Genomic DNA, 16,905 nt, shown 5'->3' on the forward strand with positions numbered 1-16,905 from the left:
TTTGAGTTAAAAGCCGAAATTGACCAAATTATTATGCCTGGGGGGGATAATAATTGTTCAACACATTCGACAGCCGATGAAAAATATTTCGCCAAGTCAAAAATATTTGGAGAAAATTCTTTATTCGGCCTAGGGCAAAATCAATTTGGAAATTTTGTTATTGCAAGATCTCGGTTTGGAATAAAGCATTGTTGGCCTCCTCCTGACTATGGTTCGGCCATTTTTATTTTCGTTTGTTAAATATATATGTTATTTTCTTAAACATACAACTATGCAAGCTGATGTAAAGAAAATGGGGGGCAGCCATTATAGGCTAAATCTCAATAAGCTCCTCCTTGGTGACATTTAAGCAGTGAGGGCTTGATGCTTGATGCAGTACTGGCCTGATGCTTGGTGCAGTACTGGACTGTTGCTTGGTGCAGTACTAGCCTGATGCCGTGCAGTGTGCAATTTGTTTGAAATTTAAAGCCAACATCATTATGCCTGATGCCATGTTTGTTTTGTGTGTGTGTGTGTGTGTGTGTGTGTGTGTGTGTGTGTGTGTGTGTATAGGCTAGTGCTGGTCATTGAATTAGATCTAAATAATCTACTCATAATTTTCACAAACCAAACAATCAGAATACATAAAACTTATGCTGATTCACCTTCCTTGTTCGTTGGCTAAATTCCTTCCCCGCTCATGCCTCTCATGGGTCTTAATGTTTGGAACACGCCTTACTGTTTGGTTGGAAAATTTAAACAAATTACTATAAGGACTGACAAATAAGATAGACTGTGAATTGAAAGCTGAGAAGGAAACTCACTTTGCACAGATTATAAAGATGCTAATGCAATTACCTGGTGTGTATATATATATATATATATATATATGCCAAAGGCATGGCAGACAATTCACATCAGTCAAGCTACCTATTTAGTCATTATTGTTGACAATAGGTTATATATATATATATATGTATATGTATATATATATATATATATATATATATGTATATGTATATGTATATGTATATATATATATGTATATGTATATGTATATATATATATATGTATATGTATATGTATATGTATATGTATATGTATATATATGCATGGCCGAGAAACAAGCTGCCAAGGAAGATCTTTCCCTCAGCCCTTTACCCCTAATTTTTCTCGACTTCGGCTTAATATATATATTTAGGCAGGCCGAGCTCGGCCGAAGTTTGATTATCATGCCGAGCCAATATAAAACATATCATTTGCTCGACCCCATTTCTTCTCGGCCTCGACCCGGTTTTACAATAGTGAGATCAGGATATCAAAATAGGGAGAGAGGTGTCGGAGGAAAATTTTGTGAAGAAGAACCCAAAATGAGTTGAGGAACTGACTCTTATGGTGAAGACCAGGAGGCCGAAATTCAGGCTCTGAGCGCATTCGGCTTTCAATATTTAACTCAGGTTTATTTGTCTCTAGCTGCATAAACGGTTTGAGCCTCAGGTTTGAGTTGGGTAGCAGCGTCTGGAAGTGAACAAAGCAAAATCTTAGAACAATGTGGTTCTTAACCTGGAGCAGAAAGTGAAGAAAGCAGTCTCAGATTTTAACCGTCATAGACCCATTCGGCAACACCGATGCCGATTGTAACGTCTGGCGTGGAGAGCTTCGAATTGTTGTGCAAAGTTGACTTGAATTCAAGGCCTGGATTCTAAAATTTAACTCGTTAGTTCTTCCAGTTCGACAACGCACGACCAACCCCATAAACGGTTTGACGGTGATTGAAATGCCTCCACATACTCATATTTTCTTCCTCTACCATGTTTTCCCCCTCTGCTTCACGGCAGGTGCAGACCTTAGCACAAATAAGATGTATCGCGGCATTTTCTGACTTTGAATCAGTCAATCATTTCTATATAGCCTATAATCCTTCGCCAGCCCATCGGGGCGCGATGTTTCCCAGCTGTCGGATGAAGGAAATTTTGCTAATTACACCCATTGTCGTCTCTTTCAACCTCCTGGTAGTATTTGGTCAGGCGGTCTCTGTCAGTTATTCTCCCTTCAGGCCACATACACTACAAGGCCAACGGTCTCTGCTCACCTGCGATCTAGTTCACGACCGAAATTCCGGTCTAACCTTCACCTAAGTTAGAAGGAAGATTCTGTCCTCGACCATATATTTCTTTGACAATAACTTTGGTGATAAGACTTCTTCTGTAGAGCTTTGGAAAATCTTTATTTGACGGTGGGTGCTAGACGATGGCTCTTGGTGATGACTCGGCAAATATTCATTTGGCCGAGAGGAGTTTATGAATAGAGTGGATTTCCTCCTTCCATGAAGTTTCGATGATAGGCAGCTGGGTCAAAGCCGTGTGGGTTTGTCGAAGAAGGGAAATTTCTTAAAGACATGGGTTTATATATATATATATCTATAGGCAGGCCGAATTCCCAAGGACCATTTCTTATTGACCTCGACCTCAATTCTTCTCGGTCTCAACCTAATTTACCCTCGACTCCAGTTTTGTTGCTATCTTACAGATGGTGGCTGAAAACAAATGGGGATGGTAGTTCATTTGGCATTGTGTTGACCGAGGGGACCATAAGGCTATTTGATTATGATTTGATCATTGCTTAGGTAGGCACAGACGATTAATTTCCTTAACCATTCGGTGTAAGAGCCGAAGTTCAAGGAAATTGGGGGGCAATGTTTGGACCCAAATTTACACCATCGACCCGTGTAATCAAGGCCGTTGAGTAAGCATAGTTCTCAACCGTCGGATGGAAAAGTGAAGATATTTTTGTTAAAGGATAATATTATGGTTTTTATCATAATTATCTTTTAATATGAATTATCTTGGCATATTCTTAAACGTTCTTAAACGGGATGGATAGGATGCAGATTATATCCTCAAGTAAGAGGTACAGTTCAAATTAATTTGGATGTCTGGCAATGAACATGCAGATTGAAAAGCTTGGGGATTTGATGATTTTAAAGTCATGGTCTTGGATAATGATGGGATAAGGAACCTAGGTAGACTATGTCTTTTTGCATGGTGATGGATGTTGTTAGATGGGTTTAAAAGCTATTGATGGAGTTTTGATGATAAGAAGTCTAGGTGGGCTAGGCTTTTTATGAGATATGATAAAGCCTAACTTTTATTAGGTTTGAAAAGTCAAGGAAAAATATCACGGATCAAATTGAGGGATATGCCTTGGTTTCTGATGTGGATCAATGTCAATTCCACGAATTAGAGTTGCAGTGGAACTCTGCAAAATTATCTGGCCATGCCAAGCAAAAGATACGTCCTTATAAATATAGAGGCACTGTGCAATGGGAAGGGACCTCCAATTCAACACACAAAACTACCCTGCGCAAACCCTCTCAACAACTTTGAGATTTTTTTTATTTTCTTTTTCGCTGACACATCTTCAGTTGGCATAGACAGCACTGTGGAGGCAACCAGTGATATCTTCAGTTGGCATAAACAGCACTGTCGCCGTAGAATCAGCCGATCTCGCAGCATCTTCAGTTGGCATAAACAACACTGTGTCGAGGCCGACTGGTTACCTATCCAAGTCTTGGTCGAGAAGAATTTCTGAATCCTTGTTGGTCGAAGTCATCTCATCAGCCTTCTCGGCGAAGTAAGGTGTTACGAGTTACTACATTCAGCACATTGGAAGCCGAATTTGATATTGAACTTTGCTAAGTTAGCAGCATTGTCTTCAGGCTCTAGAACTCGAAGGCCGAGACAAGTTCCTTCCTCAGCCGCAATCGCAAGACGCAGAAGTCAGCCGCGCACTCAACGCAACATCAACATATTTTACTCCTCGGTCGACGAGTTGGCACGCCCCGCACACAACCGAAGGATGTAGTTAACTCATAGATTACTCGGCCTGTGCGCCACGTAGGCTTGGTAGTTTTTAGAGTCAACAATATTTTATTTCACTTTTTCTACAACTTTTAATTTGGAATAAATTTAGAGATTTGGGAAAATGGCATGGGTGTAAATAAATTGTATTAGTAGGTCAATAGTGTTCCGATATGGTTGCAAATTTTAAATTTGGACTTTTATTGGACGTTTATATGTAGATTGGATTTTTATCTAAGAATCATGAATTGTAAGGGTATTTAGATTTTAGGACCTATATAAGATAATTTTTAGATTATAACCTTAATGGGTTTCAAAATCTTATTTTAGTCCCTAATTTAATATTCACCGCCACATCATATTATAAGATACCTCTATTACCTACCATATTTACAAACTTTGCCATTTAAATTGTCAACCTATTCTATAATTAAGGCTTAAATATATTCCGTTAATAAACCATTCGTCAATAAGATAAATCCTGAAGGATTTATTTTGAAAAACATGTTCATTTGAGCAACATCATATAGCATGCAATTAACAATTAAAGGCGGAATCATGCTTGTATGCACTCAAAAACAAAACATTACCATGAAATTCAAAGCCTAGTAGATTGGTGAACCAATAATCAACTCAAAACAAAGTGAGTTGAAATTAATACCTTTGTAGATTCCTCTTTGCATAAGCAAAGGCTAATCACCCAAAGAGATAGGGCCTTCATTCCTTGCTTCTTAGATCCATGGATTTGGATGGAAGAATAGGTTCTCCAAGTTCCCAAAATTGAGAACCTCTAAGTCTCTTCACCAAGGTTAGATTGTAGAAGAAATGAGTGACCTTGGAGTAGTAGGATTGCTAGATGTACCCTCCAAGGTGTTGGCCTCTTTAGAGAGAAAATGGAGAGACAATTCTCACCAATTTTCCCCCAAAATAAACCCTTAATCACTTAATGAATATTTAGTTATAAAGTCATTTATATAGTCACTTCTTTAAGTGACCTAAATAACCAAAACCCTAATTCATCACACTATGGCCGGCCATTTAGGGGATTTTGGGCTTTAATGAATCTTCATTCATTAAATTGTCATACAACTTAAGTTAATGGGCTTGACGTTCGAAGCCCATTGGGCCTTAAGGTCCAAAACTATCCCGAAGTCTTTAACGAACTTATTCGTTTGATTAATTAACATATTAATTAATCCTTGCCATAAATAAATGATTAAACCATTTAATCATTCTTACTCATTTCCGTTTAATCTTCAATCTCCACCTTTTATGGTGTGCGATCCATTAGGTTCCTTTTAGCGAGGCAGTGGGCGATTAAAACCATTTTACATCGATTGTGAATTGAAACAATTTTCAATTCTCCCTTTAGTGGTTATACACGTATAGGGCTTCCACAAACCATGGTTGACGCCTAGCAGCATGTCATGGTTACCCAAGCTAATCAGAAGAGGATAGAGAACCTATTCAGTTCGGGATTACAAATGCAATACGGTCTTTCTCTAATCTAATACTCTTGACCACATTGTTTGGTATGATAGTTTATTTGTTCATGTCTACTATCCAATGTGAATCGTTTGCTTATATGATTTCCTTGAATGTGATTTGGAACACATTCCACAATCTCATTCATACTCTGGCCAGAGATTCCAAATCATATCATAGAGTATTCTCCCTCAACTGTTTGAAGGTTAGAGATCCCTTGTTGCGCATTCACTTGTCTCCATGACTAAGTGGCTTAACCCCAACGATGCCGTGACACCCCGAGGGGGTGAATTAGACATAATCAAAGATTAAGGACTTAACCACAAGACAACTGTGATGCCTCAGGTCAAAGGACTACTTTGCATTATCCCAACCATGAGTTCTCATGTGACATGGAATATAAGAACTCTTCGTTGATCACGTTCAGTGAACTCATTCGCTATTGAGCACCTACGTACTTGTCTTGATGTCACACACACCAATGACTCGAGACTAGTCACTCTCCCTGAGAGAAGACACAGTACGTACTGATCTTAACGGACTGTCAATGCCCAATTGGCAATCCTATGATCAGGAACATTTAGGATGTGTCTACGAAAGAATGGTCTCATTAATCTAACTTCATTATATTGCATTCTCCCAATCACATATTCCTTGGACTTTATCGTTTAAGCATATAACATTTATATGAGACGGCTCAAACAATAATCTTTGCCCTTTATATGTAAACTAGATTAGTTTAACATGTGAAATGTCCGTAAAGTATCATCATATGATTGGCTTTAGAGCACATTTCCAACAATCTCCCACTTGCACTAGAGCCAATCAGCTTGGTCATCAGTATGATACCTCTTCTGTAGTCATTTCATAAATGGCTGAATAGTAGGCCTAGACAGTGGATATCTATATGTGTTATCCACAGAAGCAACCTTGAGAATAACGACGTCACCATTATACATGATTCTCAATCATGTGGTTCAGTCTCTCATTTGTGTTCGGATCTTGATGAGACCTTGATTCCCAGGCTTGAGCTATCGCCCCATTAGTGTCATACACTTTCTGGTTGGAATCGAATAGAGAGTTCATAAATGAACTTTCCCATCCAAACAACATTGTTGTAAACTTCTATATGGCAATATATCTTGCATTCATAATGGAACACACTAAAGTCATTACTTTAATGTTTCCATCCAAATATCTCTTTAGTCATAATAAAGAGATATTTGTTTATCTCTTCATTCATAATGAAGAAACATCCAATGATGGATCAGATTCATAATCTAATACATTTACGCTTCCATTACGTTACTCTAATTCTTCCTCATTCTTTGAGGAATCTATCCTTAAGTATTTCTTAAATACTTAAGGACTCACTTGACAGTTGCCACGGTTCTGATCCTGGGCTTGCACTGATATCGTCTTGTACCGTTCTAGGTACAACTCATATCAATGTTTTTCATACAATATGAAATACATAAATCATCTTTCTGCTTATGCATAAAGGATTCAATTTACGCATTATTTCTATGGGAGTCAAAGGGTACGTTCCCTTTGAGAAGGGCAACTTGCTAGTCTCACTAGAATCGTCCTTCTTATTGAAGTTTATCATCATATGAGAAACTTCCTAGCATCCATTGTCTATTATTAGGAATTGATATAATCCAATTATATCATGAAATATATCATTATAGATTTCCATCCCATGTATATAGACTATATCTCCCATATACATTCTATCTTCATATAATGTATTAAAGTCATAACTTTAACGAAGAAGTATTCTTTTCATTTCCAAAATTAATATATCATATATACTTAAATTTTAGGAACATGATTAACTCCCACTAATCTTTTGTAAAACTCGTAAACAAAAGATTCATTTACATCTTGATGAGAAATCAAACGATTTGATCCTTTTTCCTCATAAAATGCAAATAGCTCCCACTAACTTGCTAAGATCCATGATGGATGGATCTCTACAACTTACATGTCTTGTGATTTATAGTTTTGGACATATATTATCAAGACTATCTTAATAATGGTTTCGGAAACCCATATTATGTCAAAACATTGAATCACCATTTTAGTTGTAGCTAGCAATCTTCGAATTAATTGAAACCAAGCCTATCTCAAAGATGGTTTCTTCAAAGTCAACCATTCTCTTTGATTGTAGTTACCTTAAGCTACGAATTAGCTATGAAGGTTTCATTATTTCGAGTCAAATGGTACTTTACCATTTCCTTGAGTATATATCGTATATGCACTCAATGTAGTCATAAGGATTTTCATTCTTATCGACTACCTTGGAGCTTGTGGTATAGGAACTAGGTTGTTATATTTGTTGATTACTATCTTGTCTCTCAAAGAACCCATTCTTTGAGTTCTATCTCTCGTTCATTTGCTTTTAGGCAAATCACATTGTAGAATTACAATGAACTACCCAACAAAACAACATTTGTTAGTTGGTTTATAGAAGCGATATCCAAAAGTTATTTTAAGGATATCCTACAAGATTGTTATCAAACAAATATTGCTTATTAGCACACAACCCCAAATCTTTAACATGCTTAAGATTTGTCTTTCTTTTCCAACTACATCTTATGGAGTCATGAAAATATTGGAAGATCTTCTCATCGACAATCATATTGTTTTAGAAGTATATATCCTATATATGGGTAATAGATAACATTTAACGAACTAAATCTTATTCAAGTTCGTTCTTCTCCTAATGGAGAAATACATTATCTTATGATGCTATTTTCCTTGATATCTTTCAAGGAAACTCATCTAAAGTGTTACCTTTCCTTGGATCAAATCTAAGGAGGTAAATACTTTAGATATCTTACTCATCTATTTACATTTCTTGAATTCTTTGAAACCTTTTGCAAAGTATTCGGACTTGTGTTTATTCAAAATAAACTATAGTCCAACCGAGAGTGATCTTCGGTGAATGCCATATAACATGAGTAGTATTATGTTGTGGACAAGTGCCACTAACATCTAAGTGAATTAACCTCAACAACTTTGTGATTCTTTCTTCTTTCCAAAAGAATAAAGATTCGAACATTTCGCCTCTATACAATTTTAACAAGAAGGTATTGGATCCGGATCTAACGATCCAAAACATCCTTGTTTCACCAACTCGTAACTTATGTTTTAGAGGTATCACAATTTAGTTGGGATTAGTCACTACCTTGCAACCTTTTGGGTTTTAAGCATCATTATATTCTAAACAGTTAACACTACCATATCATCTCTACTATAGAGACAATCAATTAGATTACTATAATCCAATTTCTTTGGTAGTTCATATGAGGAAGTAAGTACTATCTGCTTTCGCAGAGATCTATATCTTATTCACGTTCCGTATGTGAAGCACCTTTTCTTCTCTCATATATCTTCTACTTCTTATTAGTCACACTTTTACAACGATTTGTAAAACATAGTTACTAATACGGAATCATACATTCAAGTAGAAGAACCAACTGTTTTGAACTATTCAAGAACATTTTACAACACCTTCGAAAGGTGTGTTCTTGACACTTGCAAGACATTTCTTGCAAATACCCCTTCCAATGTCCATCCTTTCATAAAGAAAGTTTGTTCCCTTGGAGTTATTTATCTTCTTTATTTGACTTTCACCTTTGACTACATTAGTCATGGTCCCTAAACTCCCACTATCTCTCTTGAAACCTTTTTCAATTGTGTTATACACATCAAACAATTTGGAGAGTATGTGGTTATTGTTCATTACATAGTTTACCATAAACTTAGTGAACCATTAGGATAGGGAAACAAAGGTGAAGTCCTTGCCTAGTTTCCGTCTCGTTAAGTGGTTTAACACTTCAACACTTAATGATTCAAAATCATCATAAGTCCATGTTAATGGACTATTTTTGTCAACCAACCATTATGTTCTAAACATAATTACAAACTTTCAAGAGTTGTACAAGGCAACTCTCATTTCTTCATACAACAATTTGTAAGTGAAGAATCATGGCACATAAAGTGTCCATGCCCTTGTGCTTACTTCTCAAGTTCTTTGTTCAATTAACAAAGAAATAAGCACTAAGTGTTTGTATTGACTAAGGGTTGTTCAAAGCAACTCTTATTTCTTCATACAACAATTTGTAATTGAAGAATTATGACATTAAAAGTGTTGTCCTCTCTATGATAGACCTTTTCTAACATATTCTTCTAATGATACATTATCAATAGGAAGATTGTGAGGATGAGACTACTTAGGTACATTTACAAGCCATTAAAGACAATCTATGGTTTTGTAGTACCAAGTCCGTAAACTAAACGTTCGGCTTTTATTTGTCAAGTGTTGGATAGCGTTTGCAAATATATTGGTAAACAAATACATAACGAATATAAATTGATTGATTTTAAGCCATTTGATTCGGGTCTTTAAATCAAATAGCACCACCCACTATTTTTGGCAAATTCCATATCCCTCATAGGAATTCGAGAGTTTTGGATGAAACTCTTAGTAGGTTATGGGAGGCTCACTACTACCAAGCCCACCTCACAATGATATGATATTGGCTAGCATTAATAGTAATGAGAGAGTACGATTACTCATTTGCAACAACCTCTTGCAAGTACCCATCTTATTTGGCCTCTAGAGAATGTAACCTCACAATGATATGATATTGGTTCCATTGCACTTAGTTAAGTTCTTCCCACCATGCTTAGTGCGTGAAGGGGTTCAAGAATAGCCTCACGATGATACGATATATAGCTATCCTCGTTGCCTACACTCACCTCATCATATGTATATAGACTCCTCCTGAGTATAAGCATGCACTTTGTACTTCCCCATGATAGGGTGAAGCCGGTGTACAAGTCATAAACGATTGGAACTACCATGGTGGAAGGCCACGAAAGAATGTTCTAAGCACTCTCACGCTTTCAACTTAATATTGGTTTGGTTGAGGGTTTTAGGTCTCATCACATATCAATATACATTTTAATCTCTATTAAAACAATTTTGGTCCTATTACAACTATTGGTCCATATGATTGTTTTAGTTGTACATAATACTCCCACTATGCTTTTAAAACGGTTTTTAAAGCAAGAGTATATGTTACTACTAACATAAGGTTTGCATTCATTTGATGGACTATATAGTTGCCTTAGGGCCTTAGGATGACTATGAACCTTTGTTTAGATTCAACACGAGCCTTGTGTTGAATCTCGGTCTAGGGATGGAGATTGATTTTAGTTACGCGTTTAATCACATTAAGGCGTGTTGTCTTAGGGGCGTTGGACCCAATTACTTCATTTTCATGCATATCATATAAAGCAAGAAAGAAATACTTCAAAGTAAAGGATGAGCTTATGCTCATTACAACATTTGCATAAAACAAATTACCTTAAAGTAAAGAAGGACTTATGCCCTTTTACAACATTTGATCAAATCAAATTACAACCAAAATCTAATCTACACATTCCCATGGTTCAAACAAATTTGAAACGCCTTTCACATAGCTCAATTATATTAGGCTTAGGTTCATAATCATCCTTTAATTAATTAACGCTTTAACTAATTAATTGAATGCAACATTTTCATTTGGTTTTTGTATCCATAAAATTGATTTAAGTGGAGCTAAACAAAATGAAAATCCAATTCTCATTTAAAGAGACAAAACAATTTTGTTCTCATCCTATTTGGGCCATCATGCAATAACCACAACTTTTTGGGCCATATTGCGAAAACATAAACTTTTGGGGTCACTTTGTAAAAACACAAAAGTCACTACTTCATGTAAATACAACTAGAACCCAAAATTTAAATAAATTCAAAAACTTCATTAAAGGAGCAAAACAATTTGTCCTTTAGCGTTTTTAGGCCTTAACGTCAAAACGTAAACTTTCGGGTCAAAGTACAAATACACAAAAGTATCAAAACTTTATGTAATTGCATAAAAGCCCCAAAAATACCCTATTTTATTAGGGTGGCCGGTTTTTAGGGATAAAAAGGAGTGGTGGGTGTTTTGATTTATTAGTTTTGTCAAAAACAATCAAGTAGTGCTTTCACCTTTCATAAAAATAATATATGTTTTCATGATTGATATTTCTTTCATCATTTATACAAATATTTAACACTTTAAATACTTTCATAAAAATAATATATGTTTTGATGATTGATGTTTCCATCATCATTTATACAAATATTTAACACTTTAAATACATGATAAATCATTTGAAAAACATATAACATAAACTTTATGAAATATTCAAAACTTTGAATCAAAACACAAAACCTTTTTGTTCTTGGCAAGAACATCAAGAACAATGAAGAACATCCATGAAAACCCATAAGAGCTCCATGAATGTTTTCAAGCCATAAAACTCAAATTTTCATCATTCAAAATGAGGCTAACATCCTAGGGTACTTAGGGGTTCCAAAAGTCACCTTAAAACATTTTTAACAAGACAAACATGAACCCAAAAAATCACCCTTTGGATTTGGCCGAAAATCCCTAAAATCATGGCACCAAATTTTAGCTCCAATATTCATCCTCATATGAACTACATCTACAACATTTGAGATGGCAAATTTTCAAACAAAATTTACATTCAAAGAAGCAAGAATAAAGCTTGTAACAATTACAACTTTTAAATCATAAACTTATGAACTACAAAACCCAAAAGGATTCACCAACTACTAGACCTAGGCTCTGATACCACTTGAAGGATTTATTTTGAAAAACATGTTCATTTGAGCAACATCATATAGCATGCAATTAACAATTAAAGGCGGAATCATGCTTGTATGCACTCAAAAACAAAACATTACCATGAAATTCAAAGCCTAGTAGATTGGTGAACCAATAATCAACTCAAAACAAAGTGAGTTGAAATTAATACCTTTGTAGATTCCTCTTTGCATAAGCAAAGGCTAATCACCCAAAGAGATAGGGCCTTCATTCCTTGCTTCTTAGATCCATGGATTTGGATGGAAGAATAGGTTCTCCAAGTTCCCAAAATTGAGAACCTCTAAGTCTCTTCACCAAGGTTAGATTGTAGAAGAAATGAGTGACCTTGGAGTAGTAGGATTGCTAGATGTACCCTCCAAGGTGTTGGCCTCTTTAGAGAGAAAATGGAGAGACAATTCTCACCAATTTTCCCCCAAAATAAACCCTTAATCACTTAATGAATATTTAGTTATAAAGTCATTTATATAGTCACTTCTTTAAGTGACCTAAATAACCAAAACCCTAATTCATCACACTATGGCCGGCCATTTAGGGGATTTTGGGCTTTAATGAATCTTCATTCATTAAATTGTCATACAACTTAAGTTAATGGGCTTGACGTTCGAAGCCCATTGGGCCTTAAGGTCCAAAACTATCCCGAAGTCTTTAACGAACTTATTCGTTTGATTAATTAACATATTAATTAATCCTTGCCATAAATAAATGATTAAACCATTTAATCATTCTTACTCATTTCCGTTTAATCTTCAATCTCCACCTTTTATGGTGTGCGATCCATTAGGTTCCTTTTAGCGAGGCAGTGGGCGATTAAAACCATTTTACATCGATTGTGAATTGAAACAATTTTCAATTCTCCCTTTAGTGGTTATACACGTATAGGGCTTCCACAAACCATGGTTGACGCCTAGCAGCATGTCATGGTTACCCAAGCTAATCAGAAGAGGATAGAGAACCTATTCAGTTCGGGATTACAAATGCAATACGGTCTTTCTCTAATCTAATACTCTTGACCACATTGTTTGGTATGATAGTTTATTTGTTCATGTCTACTATCCAATGTGAATCGTTTGCTTATATGATTTCCTTGAATGTGATTTGGAACACATTCCACAATCTCATTCATACTCTGGCCAGAGATTCCAAATCATATCATAGAGTATTCTCCCTCAACTGTTTGAAGGTTAGAGATCCCTTGTTGCGCATTCACTTGTCTCCATGACTAAGTGGCTTAACCCCAACGATGCCGTGACACCCCGAGGGGGTGAATTAGACATAATCAAAGATTAAGGACTTAACCACAAGACAACTGTGATGCCTCAGGTCAAAGGACTACTTTGCATTATCCCAACCATGAGTTCTCATGTGACATGGAATATAAGAACTCTTCGTTGATCACGTTCAGTGAACTCATTCGCTATTGAGCACCTACGTACTTGTCTTGATGTCACACACACCAATGACTCGAGACTAGTCACTCTCCCTGAGAGAAGACACAGTACGTACTGATCTTAACGGACTGTCAATGCCCAATTGGCAATCCTATGATCAGGAACATTTAGGATGTGTCTACGAAAGAATGGTCTCATTAATCTAACTTCATTAGATTGCATTCTCCCAATCACATATTCCTTGGACTTTATCGTTTAAGCATATAACATTTATATGAGACGGCTCAAACAATAATCTTTGCCCTTTATATGTAAACTAGATTAGTTTAACATGTGAAATGTCCGTAAAGTATCATCATATGATTGGCTTTAGAGCACATTTCCAACAAATCCAACTAAGGTAAATTATACTAATTTATACTTGCTGACAAACAAATTAAGTCTATAGTAATTTTAGGTCAGTCACCTTAAGAAGTCGAAGATGAAAAAATCAACTACAAAAACAATAGGTTAAAAAAATTAAATAATAACCCTTAATATATATATATATATATATATATATATATATATATCACAAAAAAAAAAGTATAACAACTCCTTATTGTCTATATATAGGAATTGCATAAGTGTCGGTACATATGTGTAGGTACATACATGCACATAGGTACGGAAGTATCGGTATGGAAGTGCCGGTACATACGTACACATAGGTACATACATACATATAGGTACGAAAATATTGATACATTAGCATCGGTACGAAAGTATCGGTGCGGAAGTGTCGATACTTATGTACAAATATATAGGTACGCAAATATTGATACATAAACATATCAAAAGAAAAAATTGGTAGATTCGATGTATGAGAAGGTAAAAATAAATCATCAACACTAGAAAAAAATGATAAAAGTAAATCATGCACTATTAGATGCTTAAGAAGAAGAAATATTAGATGTGGATGGTGGCCCTAGCCCTTTCTTCTTACACGGTTGAAGATAATTTTTTTGGGTTGGACAAAAAGTTTCATTTTTAAGGAGAATCATTTATGTTAGCAATAAAAATGAAAAGTTATAAATAAAATAAATATAAGACATTATAATTCACTCAAGGATAATATAGGAAGAAAAAAAATTACATAAAAGGAATTAACTCTGACATTAAATATAAATGCTGACTTGGACATAAGTCAAAGGACTATAATTAGTTTTTTATCTTGGTTAAAGTTTTAATCTAAAGATAATCTTTTTCAAGGATTAATATCTAGTTTCCAATTTTTTTTGGGGTTTTTGAACTTTAATCCTTCAAGAAGATTAAAATTTAAAAAAAACCTGGTGTTAGATTAAATATTGATTTTAGTCCCTAATGTGTCCTTAATTCAAAATAATTAATGTGCATTTTATTTAATGTCTCCCATTAAATATTTAAATTTATTAATACACAAAATTTTATTTATTTTTTGACCAAAAAGAGTTTTTTAATTTATTAATTTTATTTAACATTCTTCAAATTTGAAAGACTCAATTAATGTACCTAAATGTTAGTACCGAAATGTATGTACCTAAATATATGCACCAAAATGTATTAATATTAAATTAATGTACCTAAATGTGTGTACCGAAATGTTAGTACCGAAATGTATTATATTGAATTAATGTACCTAAATGTTTGTATCGAAATGTATGTACCGAAATGTGTGTACCTAAATGTATGCACTGAAATATATTATAATGAATTTAATATACCTAAATGAAGAAGATAAAGTACATCAAAATATATTGTATAACAAAAATTAGTTTATCTAAATGTTCATAACAAAATATATTACGATGAATGAAATGAAAATAAAAATTATAATGAAATAAAATTAATACATTAAAAATTAGAAAGAAAAAGATAAATAATTAAAAAATCAAAATATAATTAATAAATGAGGTTATTAATGTATCAAGGGACTAAAATTAGATTTTGATCTTACTCATGGTTTTAATCAAAAAGTCATCTTTGCCAAGGATTAAAATGAAGTTTTCTAATTTTTTTTTTATCAATCAGATTTCGTTTGAATATGGTGGCTTTTATGTTGGTGCCGATGATTCACATATATATATGTGCTGCACTGACGTATTTGGTTGAATATGGTGGCTTCATTGGTGCAGAGTCCTTATTGTGGAACTTAGGAGGCAAATGTCCAAGGCAATAGATGTTAGCTCACATCAATTTCCGAAGCATATTTGTCATGATGATGCTCCTCTAAAGGAAGATGATGGAACCCCGGGATGATACAGTTCTTTGTCATACGGGCGTGGTTTGAATACGGTGGCCTGCTATCTCATCGTCTTTCAATGCCTTTATCATCTTGAAGTTGGTCTATCTATGTTTTTCTTTACTAGTGCGAACTGGTAATAGATCTTTAGTGGATTACTGCATATTACATTCTCTCTTATCATCATTCTTCGCACAAGAATTGAGAATATATACCTTAGATAATTGATGATTCTAATTTGAATATAACTTCGGAAATATATATTCATACATACGAAAGGTGCAAGTTATTTCTTCGGGACCAGACTGCATGCCATCGGAACTTCGAAGTTAAGCAAGTAGCGCGCGAGAGCAATCCCATGATGGGTGATCCATTGGGAAGTTGCTCGTAAGTTTCCAAAAATAAAACCGTGAGAGAATGGTAAGCCCAAAGCGGACAATATAGTGCTACGGTGGTGGAGCGGGCCGGGAAGTGGTCCGCCCCGAACCGGGATGTGACACAACGCCTTGAGAATTGCCATTAATATCGGTTTCTTTTTGGTTTGTTTTTTACTGGATTTCCAATAACACATTATTTTGCTGGTAACATCCAATAACACGTTATTGAGTAACTATGAAATTGGCACTGAGTTGTGATACGTTTCGTTCTTTGTTCGGGATTTAATTTAATTGCATGTATTCTCGTTGAGCAAGGTTTTAACGAGGTCACTCTTTCACTAACACCATAGTTGTATTTTAATTATGTCTGTCTCATGATAAAAAATAAAATAAAAAACAATTGTTGTTCATGTGTGTTGTACAAATTATGCGTCACTGGGATCCCATGTTAGCACATAGAAAGTTTCACGAGTTGTCCCAAAAAACCTTTAGTAAAAGCAGAGGAATATTCAAAGGTTGATTACAAGAGACTGATCAAAGACTAATTACAGACCAATCTCAAGTTTTATTTTGGTCAATTGACCAATCACAAAGGAGTCTAATAAGCTAGCTGCCACATTATATGATTTTTTCAAAAGTGAGACTTTTTATAAACGAAAAAGGATCTTCGATGGATCTTTTTTCTGAGGATCCTAGGAATTTCGTGATCATGATCGTTTATCGTACATCGTGCAATCAGAAATTATTTCAAAAATTAAAATTTAAAGTTTGTTTATACATCTTGTGTCATTTACATTTCTTGCAGATTCACGGTCGGATTTACGTTGT

At 35.0% G+C, this 16,905-nt stretch overlaps 1 protein-coding gene across 1 annotated transcript in view; it reads left to right on the forward strand.

Annotated features, from left to right (window-relative positions):
* LOC103447351 (putative disease resistance RPP13-like protein 1) overlaps positions 1-16,905 on the forward strand; it is a 62,747-nt gene that overhangs the window by 24,139 nt on the left and 21,703 nt on the right. The gene's annotated exons all lie outside the window — the stretch shown is intronic.

This window comes from Malus domestica, chromosome 11, assembly GCF_042453785.1.
Source record: "Malus domestica chromosome 11, GDT2T_hap1".
Lineage (NCBI taxonomy): Eukaryota > Viridiplantae > Streptophyta > Magnoliopsida > Rosales > Rosaceae > Malus > Malus domestica.